Genomic DNA, 14,853 nt, shown 5'->3' on the forward strand with positions numbered 1-14,853 from the left:
ATTCAGTCTCAAACTCTTAGTTTATTTTAGCAGTAAGTGGATAACGTATACAGAGCTCTGGGTCTAGGTCTTCCCGTCCCTGAACAACAGCAAAGTGTGTCAGTTCACGAAGTCCGACCTATTCCTATCCCTGACCCAGTCTTTTATACAGTACAGAACGTCATTCAATCACTGAGGTGGGATTGTCTTCTGATTGGCTGTTGATCTGACTCCATTGTCCGCCTTCTCACGTTCCTGGATGTCTGACCCCATGTGACCTCCTTCTGCCCGCCAAACAGTCTTCACGTAACCTCCTCTTGCGCGCAAAACAGTCTCCACGTGACCTCCTCTTGCGCGCAAAACAGTCTCCACGTGAACTCCTCTTGCGCGCGAAACAGTCTCCACACATCCCGTATCTGTATGCACAGGGCGGTAACACCCTTGCTGTTTATCTCGTTTCCCCCGACCGCAACCCACCAAGCCATATATTTACAGTACCTTCCATGTTTTACCTTAATTTCACCTTCATATCTGTAATAACCTGATGCCAGTGAAATAAGAAAAATCCCTCGAAATGCGAAGAATTGCGCTCGCATTGCCCGGAAAATTGTGGTACAAAGCCGCGTTTACAAGCTGTAAACCTGGCTTACTGAACCAGAGAGAGGACACTACCCTACTGAAGATTGAAGGTGTTTATTGCCACAGAGAAACAAAATTTTACCTCGGCAAGAGATCTAATTAGGTCTACAAAGCAAGGAACAACACTGTTACTCCTGTTGGTAAACCAAACAAGACTGGTATCATTTGGGGTAAAGTGACCCGTGATCATGGAAACAATGACGTGGTGCGTGCAAAGTTCAGCAGTAACCTGCCCACTGAAGCTATTGGGCATAGAATTCATATGGCGCTGTACCGTCAAGCATCTAAAGCACAGCTGTCCATAAATTAACAATACATAGTAAAATGATTATTAAAAATGTTTCCTGAACGTTGAGCCATTTGTGTTTTCAAATCCCATGTTATGCAAAACAATGGCATGATCTTTGAAGCTATTCCAGTTGCTTAGCCTTTTTGAATACGTTAGAAGTTCAATGGCCTGAAAGGTTTCAGGTGCATTGAGACTGTTAGCACTTTGGTTAGTTATAATGCTGGTCTCAATACCTTTAATTTGAAAAAATCACTAATAAAATTGCTATCAAGCTCTAATGATGTCAAATAGCATAATATAAAGTGATTGTAGGCATAAATTTAATGCAAATGCATTACATGTTTTTGCATAGAGGTGAGTCGTCCAGTAATATTATAATCGAAAACCCCTGAATAAAAATCCATGCTTTTTCTTTCTACGTTCCACACTCCTATGTAGTTTAATAACTGGCAAAGCAATTCATAAACTGCAAAAGAACGCATAGTGCCTTCCAGTCTGCATGTGATACATTTCTATTAAAACACAAGGATGTAATGGGGTGTAGAGTAACTTTGGTTGAGATGAGAGTTTGGCTGCCGCTTATGCAATACATCCTCTCAATTACACTGAGTGAGTCATTCACAGTGCAAATCACCTGACTCTATCGTGCGACTAGTCCAGATCAAATGCAGCCTATTATTACCTGCAGTAAAATGAGAATCATATGATCATCTTTCCGAAAAATTCCAGTGACAGTTTCTGATCTCACGTTAGGAAGAGGCTATTTCTACATTTGCTACACCTCAGTACTTCACATATTATTTCAGATTTGAACTTAATTGTTTCAGAAGAACATTAGCGATTTGCCAAAAAGGTATTGAAATCAGAGGATGAGACTTAGAAGCTTCCATTTGAAATAATGATATTAATATTTACTAAGAGAAATTTATTTTGTAATTCTCAAATATAGCTGACTTGTGCCAGTCCAATGTGTGATGTAAGTGCAAAATTTTATAATGGATTTGTATTGCAGCTGTTGGTCTCTGAATGGTTCTGGCCAGGCAGTACCCTCGTTATATTACATGGCTCCTCCCTGGATCAATTGCTACTTCTTTGCTCAGCAGAGAGTTCCAAGCATGTGTGATTATACACCACCAGCTGAGTTTCCTTCCAGCTGTTAAAAAAATAAGTTTACGTCTTCTTTTTCGCAACCTCAGCGACATTCTAAAGCACTTCACAGCCAATTAATTACATTTTAAGCGTGGTCACTGTTGTGAAGTAGGAATGTAACCATCAATCTGGTGCACATCAAGGTCCCAAAACAGCAATAAAATAAATATGCAACTAATCTGTTTTGTGTTGCTATTGATGGTGAGTACACTGGTAGGGATCCCTGCACTTTGTGGTAAACATTAAGGATCTTCTGCATGAATCTGAGAGAGCACATGCAACCTCAGTTTTATGTCTCATCTGGTAGGAGCATCTCTAACAAAGCAGCACTTCCTCAATTCTGCTATTTTGCACCCAAAGTCACTCAGAATGCTACCAAAGAAGGTCTGTGGTATTACTCATTGTGGTTTGGCTGTATAAGAAAGGAGGATGAATGTTTGAAAAGGAATAACGATAGGGGATTAGATAGTTAGGGGAACAGAGCAGGATTTTATTTTGGCGCACTGTGCCAGGGTCACTGATCTCCTGGAACAGCTGGTAAGCATTTTAAGGTTGCCACTTAGAGTTCACAGTCCATATCAGTGCTACTGACTTAGGTAGAAAGAGGGACAAGTGTCTTTAAGTAGCACTTATGGAGCAAAGAAAGAAATTAGAAAAAAAGGAACTTAAAGATAGTCATCTCTTGATTACATTAAATGCCATGCATCAGGGGGTATGGAAATAGGAGAATAGCAGAGATGGAAGATGATGCAGGAGGGAGAATTTTAATTTCTTGAGCCTTGGGACCAGGGGAGATGAGATTTTCTGGCTGACAGTTGCTCTGAACACACTTACTTACAGTTCCATTGAGTCTCAAATATCTTGCCTCACTGCTTGAGAAGACAACTGTGTAAACACAACTAATAATGAGTTCTAGTCACTTATGTTTTAAATTTGCAATAATTCCTTCCATAGCTCTTGGTTTACAGAAATATATTTTTCCCATTTTGTTACACTATCCAAATTAAAGAAAAAAAATTATGTGATCTCTATACATTGAGGCATGTAGGAGATGAAGTGGAACCTTTGCTGAGCATTGGCACATTAGAGTTAGAGTGAGAAGATCATAGCAGATAGTGAAAAGATTTCACAATGTGAGGTTGGGAAATTGGATGGGGTCAGAGGAAGGTATCTGGAGGATATTGGTATGTAAGATTTGTTGAAGCTTGCAAACTTTGGCACCTGAATGGATGAAAGAAGTTTTTGTTAACTTGTTAGGTGATGTAAAGGATGAAATGGAACTGTGGACCGGACAGGACGAAAGTGTTTGGTACACTTGATTTTATTGGTCAGTGTATTGCTGAGTACAGAATTTGGGAGGTCATGTTGTGGCTATGCAGGAAGTTGGTTAGGTCACTTTTGGAATACTGTGTTCAATTCTGGTCTTCTTCCTATAGGAAAGATGTTGTTAAACTTGAAAGGGTTCAGAAAAGATTTACAAGGATGTTGCCAGGGTTGGAGGATTTGAGCTATAGGGAGAGGCTGGGGCTATTTTCTCTGGAATGTCTGGTGACTTTATCGAGGTTTATAAAATCATGAGGGGCATGGACAGAGTGAATAGTCAAGTTCTTTACCCCAGGATAAGGGAGTCCAAAACTAGAGGGCATAGGTTTATGGTGAGAGGGGAAAGATTTAAAAGGCACCTAAAAGGCAACTTTTTCACACAAATGGTGGTGTATGTATGGAATGCACAGCCAGAGGAAGTGGTGGAAGCTGGTACAATTACAACATTTCAAAGGCATCTGAATGGATATGTGAATAGGAAGGGTTGAGAGAGATATGGGCCAAACGGTATCAAAGGGGGTTAGATTAATTTAGGAAATTTGGTTGGCACGGATGAGTTGGACTGAAGGGTTTGTTTCCATGTTGTACATCTCTATGACTCTATGATAGCGTGGAGATAGAATGAATCAATGCTGCAAATGGAGATGTTATGTGTAGCATATGATGTTGTGCATGAATATACGAGTGCATCAAGTGCAGTGGTTTGTGGAACATGAAATTTCATTGCAGGTAACAGCAATCATGGGCAAATCTGAAACATAAGAGGTTGAATTTCAGTTGAAGCTTGAGATATTTGCTGAGAAAAAAAGTGACTGTGAAAAACATTTTGGGAGACACCTGATTGCATGTGAGAAAAGAAACAAGAAACAATGAAGGTGATCAAGGTAAAATAGACAAATGGAAGTCTTGATGCCAAGAAGAACAGAACCTCTTCAAGAAGGACATTCCCAGATGAGAATTGGCAGCAAATTACAAAAATACATGTATCACCAAGTGAAATATCTAGCACAAATAAAGAGCAGCCAGTGGAGTTGGCACCAACAAAATAAAGAATCTAAATCTAAATCTAAAATACACCCGCAGCAGAACTCATGGGATTATGGCTTACAGGAACTCCCTGCAGAGCTAAACGTTTTAATCAGCAGCAGCAGAATGGGCTATCATTCGTTCTAAAGATGTCCTTTCAAGTACAGCAAAAACTATGACGAATTGCAACTTTGGCAAGGGTGCAGCCATACTAAGAGATCTAAGCTTTCTATTTAGCATAAAATAATTGAGAGAGCTGCTTTTAATAAGTCAGAAACTTAGTAATAATATAGCAAAAAACAATAAAGGGTGAATTTTATTCAAAATTCTTGTGCATGTTATTTGAAGAAAATAATTTAATTATTTTGGCTTGGATAGTGAAAAACTTTTAATTTCTTGAGCCTTGGGACCAGGGGAGATGAGATTTTCTGGCTGACAGTTGCTCTGAACACACTTACTCACAGTTCCATTGAGTCTCAAATATCTTGCCTCACTGCGACTGGAAAACTAACAAAAAGATTTCAATCTTGAAATATCCATTCAATTAGGGTAGGATTTCATTAACAATTAATTTTAATTTGTTTAGCCCCATTTCTTATACTGCCAATTATACAAGTTGGGCTACCCATCCTAAGTCTGGGAAATAAAGAAATGGAGGTTAAAAATAAGATCTAAAATTTAAGATAAAGAAAATGTTTTAATGAAGTCATATGTTGAAGATATTTGCCCTATGAACATGTGTACAAAATAAGGTAGATATTAAAGCTGAAAACCAGACCATAATAATTTATTTGAAATGTTTCTTATTTCCATTAGATTTCATTCAATAATTCACTTGATTAATTTCTTTCACACAATTACATTAATTAACAATTATCTTCCCACAAATATGAAACACAAATACTTCAATTCACACAAAAGTTTATCCACAAAAAGATCATTTGAGAAAAAGGTATTTTATTTATTTTACTTGCTTCTATCTAGTTTAATTATTCATACAAATCATTTCCTACATCCTCAGTAGCATTCTCAAAATCCACCACATCAAAATTTACATCTGTACATATTTCTTTGGTAGGAAATTTGTAGGTGGTATGTTCTCATGTGTTTGCTCTTTGTTCATCTAAATGGCAGAAGTCACAGGTGTGGAGGGTGCGTTCGAAAGAGACTTGGTCACTTGCTGCAGTTCATTTGTAGATGATACACACCGCTGCTAATGTGCACTGGTGATAGAGGAAGTGAATGTTTATGATAGTGGCTAAAAACTGCTTTGATGTAGTGATAGGAGCTGCACTCTTTCGGATAAGTAGAAAGTATTCTATCACATTCCTGATTTGTGATATGTGGGTAGAGGGCATGTTATGGGGAGTTAGGAAATGAGTTAATTACTGCAGAAATCCCAGCCTTAGACCTGCTCTTCCAGTGACAGCAATTAAATGGTTGGTCAAGTTAAGCTTATGGTCAATGATTATGCCTAGAATATCGATGGTGGGGAATTCAGCAATGGTGCTGGTATTGAATATCAAGGGGAGAAAATGGGATTTTCTCTTGTTAGCGATGACCATTTTCTGGCAATTGCATGATACTTGTCACATATCAGGCTAAGCCTGAATGTTGTCCAGTTCTAGCTTTATTTGGGCCTTTGCTGCTTCATCATCTAAAAGTTGCAAATAATATAGGGAATCTAATCTAAATCTAAATATGGAATGCTGTGAAAGTATTGACAAACATCCCACTTCTGATATTATAACTGTGAAAAGATTATTAATGAAATAGCTGAAAAATGTAAAAATGAGTGGACCAAAGGTTAAACCTTGAGATTTAAGATAATTGACCTCAACAATTACAGCAATTTTCTTTGTGCAAGACACGATTCCAACCAGTATTGAATTTTCCTCAATTTGTCTTGGCTATTTTTTCTAGGGGTTTTGATTCCATAATTGTTCAAATGCCTTGGTGTTAAGAATAATTACTCTCACCTCATCTTTATAATTTGCATTTTTATCCATGTATGGTCCACTTTCACAATGAGATCTGGTTGGCTGGCCAAGGCAGAACTCAAACTGAGCATTGATGTGTAGGTTGTTGCTGAGTACTATTTATTGTGCAGTAAATTGATCAGGTGCTAATGGGTCACACTGGATTTGTCTTGTCTTTTGTGGGCATGATATAGCTTGACAATTTTCCATGTTGGGTAAATGCATGTGTTGTAGCTGTGCTAGAACACCTTAAAAACAGGCACAGTTAATTCTAGAAGTCAAGTCTTCAGTAGGAGAACTGATATGTTAGCAGAATACATAGATTTTTGCTGTATCCATTTAGGGGTGAATATTGGTGAGGACTCATTTATTTTCTGCACATGGGATATTTTATATCCAAAGGAATGGGCAAATGAGTTTAACAACTCATCCAACAGATCAAACATCCAAAGGTCAGACTCCCTTGGTACTGAACACTCAATTTAGATTATGTATTATCTATCTGGAGAACGACTTAAATTTCTAACTTAGAGATCAGGGAGACGCCATTAAGCCAAGGCAGACACCTAATACTGATGATGGGCTTAAGTTGCAAAGGCATTTTCTGCTTATTTAACTGCAATACCTAATTATTTTTCATCAGTGCTTGACAACAGTATTTGTGCTACCTAGTCCCACATTTATTTCCATGTTGTTAAACATATTGGTGTTATGACCAGGAAAGGAGGGGTGGAATGGCTTCCTATCTTTTCCTTCTCATTTGGTTTTAATAGATGTACTGAACTTCTGAAGAAAACAAATTTGCCAATGTGTGTTTGTAATTAACTGTTTACATGGTAGTTGTAAAGATTCGACCAGTTTTGTTTTCCATTTTTAAGTGCAAGGTCAGGTTTTTGTTCTGAAGCCAACCTGGAAAAAAAATTAAAAGGTTAATACAGGCCCCAAAAATGCAAAAGCAAATCCACACACACGAACGCATATTCGAAGTAGAGATCAGTATATTTAGCCAAATGCAAAGTCGTGAACAAAATAAAAGAAATAATTCACAGTTTATAGCTGGCAGTCTGATCTGGCTGCAGATTTCACAGGCTTTTATTTCTCAACCTTTTATTATATTCATTCATTGATTATTGGTGTTGCTATTAAGGGAGCTATTAAGAGTTAACCAAATTGCCATAGGTCTGGAGTCATTTGTAGTTTAAATCAAGAACATATGACAGATATCTTTGTCTAAAAAACATAAATGTACCAGATTTTTAAAAAGATAATCAACAATAGTCACATGGTTACCATTAGTTAGTTTTTAATTCCAATCTTTATTGATTTCAAATTTCACCACCTGCCACAGTAGGACTCAAATCCATGTTACTACCATGACATTGCCTTTCTCCCTTTGAGATGATGTCTTAAAATGTACTGGAATGTCTCTTTTTCTTCTGGAAAATTGTTGTAGAAATTGAACGGCTTTACCTGTGGAACTTTGTCTGCTTGCAGGGATGTAAACATGGTTCAAAACTCAGCAAACAAGGCTCAAAGCTTAGCTTTTAAATTGGAGAGAGAGAGAGAGAGCTCAGCAGCTTGTATCACTGTTCAAATTCAAATCCAAGCATATTATCAAAGGTTGTATCATTTGACCTCTCTCTGTGTTAGTTATATAATCCCAATAAAGAAAGGGACTGGATTAGGCTATCCTTACCTTTAGCCGTTGTCATAAAACTCAGGTGATGAATTATTAATATACAGGCAATTAGCTCATTATTCTATCTTGATGAACTAGGATGAAAAGCTATCAAACCTTTTGTGGTTATTATTGTTCACATAGGGTCCTGGAGACAATACGTCTGATGCTGCAATCAGTTTTGGCCATCTAGATATTGGTAATTTGCAATTTCAACTGAAAAGTTCAGTATGTGAAAACAACTGATGAGATAACAAATTAATATAAGAAACAAGCACTTCTGTAGAGCAAAAGGACACAGACATTTAAAGATCAAGACATAATTTGCATGATTGGGTTCACCCTTTCAATTTTAAATTCATACAAACCCATTTTTATTACTTGTACTTATATAAAACATTTTTGTTTCAATCATGAAGGAAAAAAATTATGAAGCTTCTACATCAGTTGTTACATTATTTTTCATTTTTCAATGATCTCTTACTTATGCAATACTGAGATCAATAGGAATATTGACATTACTGCATAATTTTAAAAGATAACAGCTTGAATTATCACAAACAAACAATGTTCGCACATGCTGACAATTACCTCATCATATTTAATTCTGTTCTAACAAACAACACCTGTGTATGGCACCAATTACCTCATTGTACTTTTAGTTCATCTAAAAATACTGCACTTTCAGATAGAATTTGTTCTGAGATTATTAGACTCAGCATTCAATGACACAGGACCATCAAGAGCCAAGAAGCTCAAGGATCAATGGAAATTCATCCTTAGGTTTTAACAGCATACTTGGTGTGAGCTGTTGCAGCTGATCATGTTTCCACAAGAGGCTTACTCAAATGTAGAGATGGAATGTCAAATCTTTACAATGGTGTAATGGGTAGGCCTGTGTAAGTGATTTGGAAAATTATGCTTGGCTCAATTTCTGTACACCTGTAATGTGGAAGGTTATGCTTCCATCAGATCAGTAAATAAGGAATTTATTAACAATTTTCATATCACCTCTTAAAACAAAGATTAAACATATAAAACATTGTTTATGCTTTTAGTAATTCAATTGAAATCAAATGAGTCTGAAAGACTGTTAACTATTTAATTGAACACTATGTCATGTTCAAGAGCAGTCTGTTTCATCACTGCTCAAGTTCCCCAATACCATCTTTGCCTTTATTTATAATTACTTAATTGAGAATAAAATAAATAAATGTATTTTAAAAAGTGCAAGATAATTCAATGAGACAGAGCCTAACTTAAAATAGAAAAGCTATGAGACAGGTTTTAAGAGATAAGATTTACTTTGAGCATTTACAAAGGTACTACAGCATAATGGCTAAAATTCTGATGGACTGAATAGTGCTTTCCTGTCCCTGATGTACTTTCACGTTCTGGGGTTACTATGTTGAAAATGAAAAGTTATTACCTATCTCACCATACACTTGGATATGATTCAGAAGTACTGTATGTCATTATCACAAAAACACAATCATTCCACAGTAGCCAAAAACCAGCCTCTGTCAGAGGAGGACAAGCTTCACTCTTTATACACTTCAAGTTCCCTATTGGATGCTTTTGACTTTTCTCAGTGTGTTGATTCTGTGAAATCTTGCCAGAAAGCTGAAAGGTTTTGATTTAACAGGAAGGAGATCTCATCAATTGGTTCTGGGAAAGAATTATGATAGGTCATGAATGAAAAATGGTAAAATGGGAGCAAACAATATAGCAAATGAAACTATGGCTGGGATTTTCCCATTTGATGTTTTAAATTTCCAAATTTGTGGCAAGCAACTTTCTTGGTGTTATATCTGCCATGGACCAGGGTGAATCATCTTATCTTATTATTTATGCAAGTGTGGTGTGGGCACATTACTTGGTGAGAGGTACAGAAATATTCACCACATCTGGGACCTTCCAGATTCTTGTGCCATATTTACACTAACAACCAATTTTTCTGTTGAACTCAAAATGTGCCACACTTACACTTACAAGATGGTATTTAAAAGCAAGGATATAGGAGAAAGTGAGGACTGCAGATGCTGGAGATCAGAGTCGAGAGTGTGGTGCTGGAAAAGCACAGCAGGTCGGACAACATCCGAGGAGTAGGAGAATCAATGTTTCGGGCATAAGCCCTTCATCAGAAATGAGGCTTGTGGGCGGGGGGGCTGAGAGATAAAAGGGAGGGGGATGGGATTGGGGGGAAGGTAGCTGAGAATGTGATAGGTAGGTGAAGGTCAGGGAGAAGGTGATAGGTCGGAGAGGAGCGTGAAGTGGATAGTTGGGAAAGGTGATGAAAAGGCTATGAGTGTGGTGCCAAGTTGGAGGCTTGGGACTGGGGAAATGAGGAAACTGATGAAATCTACATTGATCCCCTATGGTTGCAGGGTCCCAAGGAGAACATGAAGCATTCTTCGTCCAGACATCGGATGGTTAGGATTTGGTGACGGAGGACCTGCATGTCCATGGTGGAGTGGGAGGGGGAATTGAAGTGTTCAGCCACGGGCCGGTGAAGTTGGTTGATGTGGGTGTCCCAGAGATGTTCTCTGAAGTGATCCACAATTAGGCGTCCTGTCTCCCTGACGTAGGGGAGAGCACATTGGGTGCAATGGATACAGTAGATGACATTGGTGGATGTACAGGTAAATTTCTGTTGGATGTAGAAGGATCCTTTGGGGCCTTGGACGGAGGTAAAGGGAGTAGTGTGGGTGCGGGTTTTGCACTTCCTGTGGCAAGGGGAGGTGCTGGGAGTGGGGTGTGGGCTGGTGCGGGTTGTGAATCTGATGACGGAGTTGCGGAGCAAATGGTCTCTCCGGAATGCCGATAGGGTGGGGAGGAAAAAATATATCTTGTGGTGGGGTCGGTTTGTAGGTGGCAGAAGTGGTGGAGGATGATGTGATGTATATGGAGATTTGTGGGGTGGAAGGTGAGGACCAGGTGGGCTCTGACCTTGTTGCATTCAGAGGGGTGGGGTTCAAGGTGGAGGTGCGGGAAGTGGAGGAGATGTGCTGGAGGACATCGTTGACGATGTGGGAAGTGAAACTGCGATCTTGGAGCAGGAGACTATCTAGGATTTTCTAAGGTAAAATTGGTCATCCTGGAAACAGATATGGCAGAGGCAAAGGAATTGGGAATAAGGGATAGTGTTTTTTACAGGGGGTTGGTTGGGACGAGGTGTAATGTAGGTATCTACAGGAGTCTGTAGGCTTGTAGTAGATGTCCGTGGTTAGTCGGTCGCCGGAGATGGAGATGGAGAGGTCCAGGAAGGGGAGGGAGGTGGCCGGGATGGTCTAGGTGAATTTGAGGTCAGGGTAGAAGGTGTTAGTGAAGTTGATGAACTGTTCAACCTCCTCCTGGGAGCACGAGGTAACGTCAATACAGTCACCAATGTAGCGGAGGAACAGGTAGGGCGTGGTGCTGGTGTAACTGCGGAAGATAGACTATTCCACGTACTCAATAAAGAGGCAGGCATAGCTGAGTTCCATGCGGGTGCCCATGACTACCCCTTTGGTTTGGAGGAAGTGGGAGAATTGGAAGGAGAAGTTGTTAAGGGTGAGGACCAGTTCAGCCAGGCGGATGAGGGTGTCGGTGGAAGGGTACTGGTTGAGATGGCGTGAGAGGAAGAAAAGGGGGGGGGGATTGGAGGCCTTCATTGTGGTGGAAGGATGTGTACATGGACTGGATGTCCATGGTGAAGATGTGGCATTGGGGGCTGGGCAAATGAAAATCCTGGAGGTGGTGACAGGCATGGGTGGTGTCCCGAACATTGGTGGTGAGTTCCTGGACTATGGGGCAGGACGGTGTCAAGGTAGGCAGAGATGAGTTCAATGGGACAGGAGTAGGCTGAGACAATGGGTTGACGGGGAAGTAAGGTTTGCGAATCTTCGGTGGGAGATAGAATCAGGCAGTGTGGGGTTCACGGACAATGAAGTTGAAAGCTGTGAATGGAAGATCCCCAGAAATGATGAGGTTGTGGATGGTGTGGGCGAAGATGGTTTGGTTAAGGGAGGTGAGGTCATGGTCGAGAGGACAGTTGGAGGAGGCGTCTATGAATTGGCACCTTGCTTCAGCAGTGTAGAGGTCGGTGTGCCAAACTACCACTGCTCTCCCCCCTTGTCTGCGGATTTGATGGTGAGGTTGGGGATGGAGCAGAGGGAGTGGATAGCTATGCATTTGAGGGCGGGAGGTTGGAATGGGTGAGAGGGGTGGACCAGTTGAGGCATTCAATGTCATGGTAGCAGTTAGAAATGAAGAGGTCAAGGGTGGGTAACAGGCCAGAATGAGGTGCCCAGAGGGATGGGGTGTGTTGGAGATGAGAGAAGGGGTCCTCGGTAGGTGGGTGGGTGTCTTGATTGAAAAAAGAGGGTCTGGAGGTGGTGGAAGAAATGTTCAAGGTTGCGATGCATATCGAACTCATTGATTTGAGAGTGTAGCGGGATGAAGGTGAGGACTAAATCTTCATCCTCAGTGAGGGGGAGGTCTGGGGGAATAGTAAAGACATGGCAGGGCTGGGAGCTAGGATCTGGAGTGGGGCTGGAGCGGGGTGTAAAGGCGGAGACAGTCACTTGAGTGGGCATGATTACAGGGTCAGGAGTGACGTCACCAATAGAAGTGCGCTCACAGTGGGGGCAGAAGTGGGGCTTACAGCAGTGTCCATGGGGAGGAAGTGACATCGGCAAAATATGTCCAGGCAATGCACTTTTTTTAACATGAACAAGATTGTGAAGGACAATAGATTCCTGGTGCGTTCTCTATGGCAATACTTTAAACAGTCAGAATTGACTTAACAATGAATCAGTACCTTTTTCTCATGCAGGATAAATTGTTGCTTCATTTGAAATTGAGGTTTTTGCATCTGTCCTGACAGAATGTTTGCTATTTCAATAGTGTTCAAGTTCTGCACCACCAAAGACCAATGATTGACATTGGTTTCTCCTTCTTTTAATGTTCAGTATTTCTAGCATTTTCTGTTTTCTGTTTCAGAGTTAACAGGTACAATTAGCTAAGCACTGCACAAAACTTTGGATGTGAAATTTCCATACAATAACCAGGCGGCTTCATACCGTAATTACTATAGGCTGAAACTTACAGTGTTTTGGTTAAGTGCCAAAATGTTTTGAAAGGCACAGTATTTTCTCACCATGATATATTAAATTTACGTCATTAACTACTTACCTCACTGCTATATTGGTACTGTAATCTGATTCTATTCCCATTTTACCTTACGCAATTCCCAGAACAACGTGCTACTCTAAAATTGATGGCACCACCTTTAAAAGCCTGTTGTGCACCCGGGCATGTACTATCAGTCTGGACCTGCAGTTCATGATTCCTAACATTTGATCTGGGCTTGGTGGACAGAGAAATGTAGGTACCCTGCTTTGTAGGCAAGGATCTGGAGGTCCTGCTGGATGGGACAGTGAAAATGCAGGGAATCCTCTTCCTTCAAGGCCAACAGGGGGAGATCACAACACCAGACCATGCCAATGTGGTCCAAGGTTGACACCCAGTCAATGCAGTCTAAGCCAGTTGTTGGAATGCAGTGCAATGGAGAAAGAAGGTCAATCTCACCACAGCCCATGTCATTTAGGCCTCGATAAAATCCTGCCATATATGTCTTTTTTTAATGTGCGCATTAATTCAGTTAAAACAAGTTTATGTCTTAATCTGCACAGTTAAGCAATCCAACTAATCACCATTGAAAAAAATGCTTGTTACAATACCACAATAATGTATAATTACCTGACTTTATTTGTGGGGGGTTCTCAGCATTAAGAACAGGAAGATTGAGAAATTATTCAATGTCAAAGGAAAATGAACTAATTCCTGAGCTACCAATTGGTATAGAATACATTGCTAGAAGGTGCTCTTGGAGTCTATTTCTTTGACCTTTTACTTGATGATTTTTAAAGTGTTGTTTTGAAATTGAGCCATACCTTTTGATTTGATTTTACAAAAAAATTGTTTCACATGCTATTTCCTGCATTTAATGTATTTAATGCTCATTCCGTTTTGGAATTAGCTTGTTGTCAGAACCATTTAATGCAATCATATAACAATCCTCATTTTGTTTGTGCTACGTTGTAGTTCCATCATGGGAATATTACATTGCACCAAAATTGTTCAACACATATTTACAACTCTACTTAATATTCTCCATTCCAACACTAATGAATTTTCATTTTGCTGAATAACACTTTGATGGCCCAAGGTTATATAGACACCATGTGAAGTACAAGCATTTGTTTCATAAAGACCAACATAGTATTTGTAGTACTTAATCTGCCTATCATGTATCAGAAGTTGCCATTTTCTCAATGACAATTTTACCAAAACAATGGAAATAGTGTAAATTGGCTGCTTAGTAAATCCAGACAACCTTTGATTAGGCAATAATTAGGGATAACGTTCAGCCTTTAATTCTGCAGTAATTAAAAATCTGCAACCTTGACAATTGTTTACAGCTAAGACTCTTTGCAGATTTCCAATTCAGCCAGACTAAGCTAAAAAAAATTAGGAATAACTTCTAGAAATGAATTCAGGAGATTCCAAAATCTGGTTAAAACCTTATAACACAGAAGAAGGTTATTTGGCTATTGAGCAAATGCTAGGGCAGCTGAAAGCATTTAATTTCAATTTAATCCCTCATCTGACCATTTTCTATATAACCCTACATAATGGTCTTTTTTATCTCTACACATCAGTTATCTTCAAGTGTGTGTCTAATTGCCTTTTGGAAGTTCCAATAAAATCTGATTTCATCATACTTTCAGGTAGTGTGTTATAAATCA

At 39.6% G+C, this 14,853-nt stretch overlaps 1 long non-coding RNA gene and 1 pseudogene across 1 annotated transcript in view; one reads left to right on the forward strand and one right to left on the reverse strand.

Annotated features, from left to right (window-relative positions):
* The first annotated feature begins 553 nt into the window (after positions 1 to 553).
* LOC122556994 (large ribosomal subunit protein eL33 pseudogene) lies at positions 554 to 928 on the forward strand (annotated as a pseudogene).
* A 4,250-nt stretch (positions 929 to 5,178) lies between these two features.
* LOC122556678 (uncharacterized) overlaps positions 5,179 to 14,853 on the reverse strand; it is a 57,013-nt gene continuing 47,338 nt past the window's right edge. The window contains exon 3 of the long non-coding RNA XR_015759751.1: positions 5,179 to 7,293. This is a non-coding gene — a long non-coding RNA (uncharacterized LOC122556678). The remainder of the gene's footprint in view (positions 7,294 to 14,853) is intronic.

Source organism: Chiloscyllium plagiosum, unplaced genomic scaffold (genome assembly GCF_037043375.1).
Source record: "Chiloscyllium plagiosum isolate Xiang-an unplaced genomic scaffold, Cpla_swu_hap1 HiC_scaffold_16, whole genome shotgun sequence".
Taxonomy (NCBI): Eukaryota; Metazoa; Chordata; class Chondrichthyes; order Orectolobiformes; family Hemiscylliidae; genus Chiloscyllium; species Chiloscyllium plagiosum.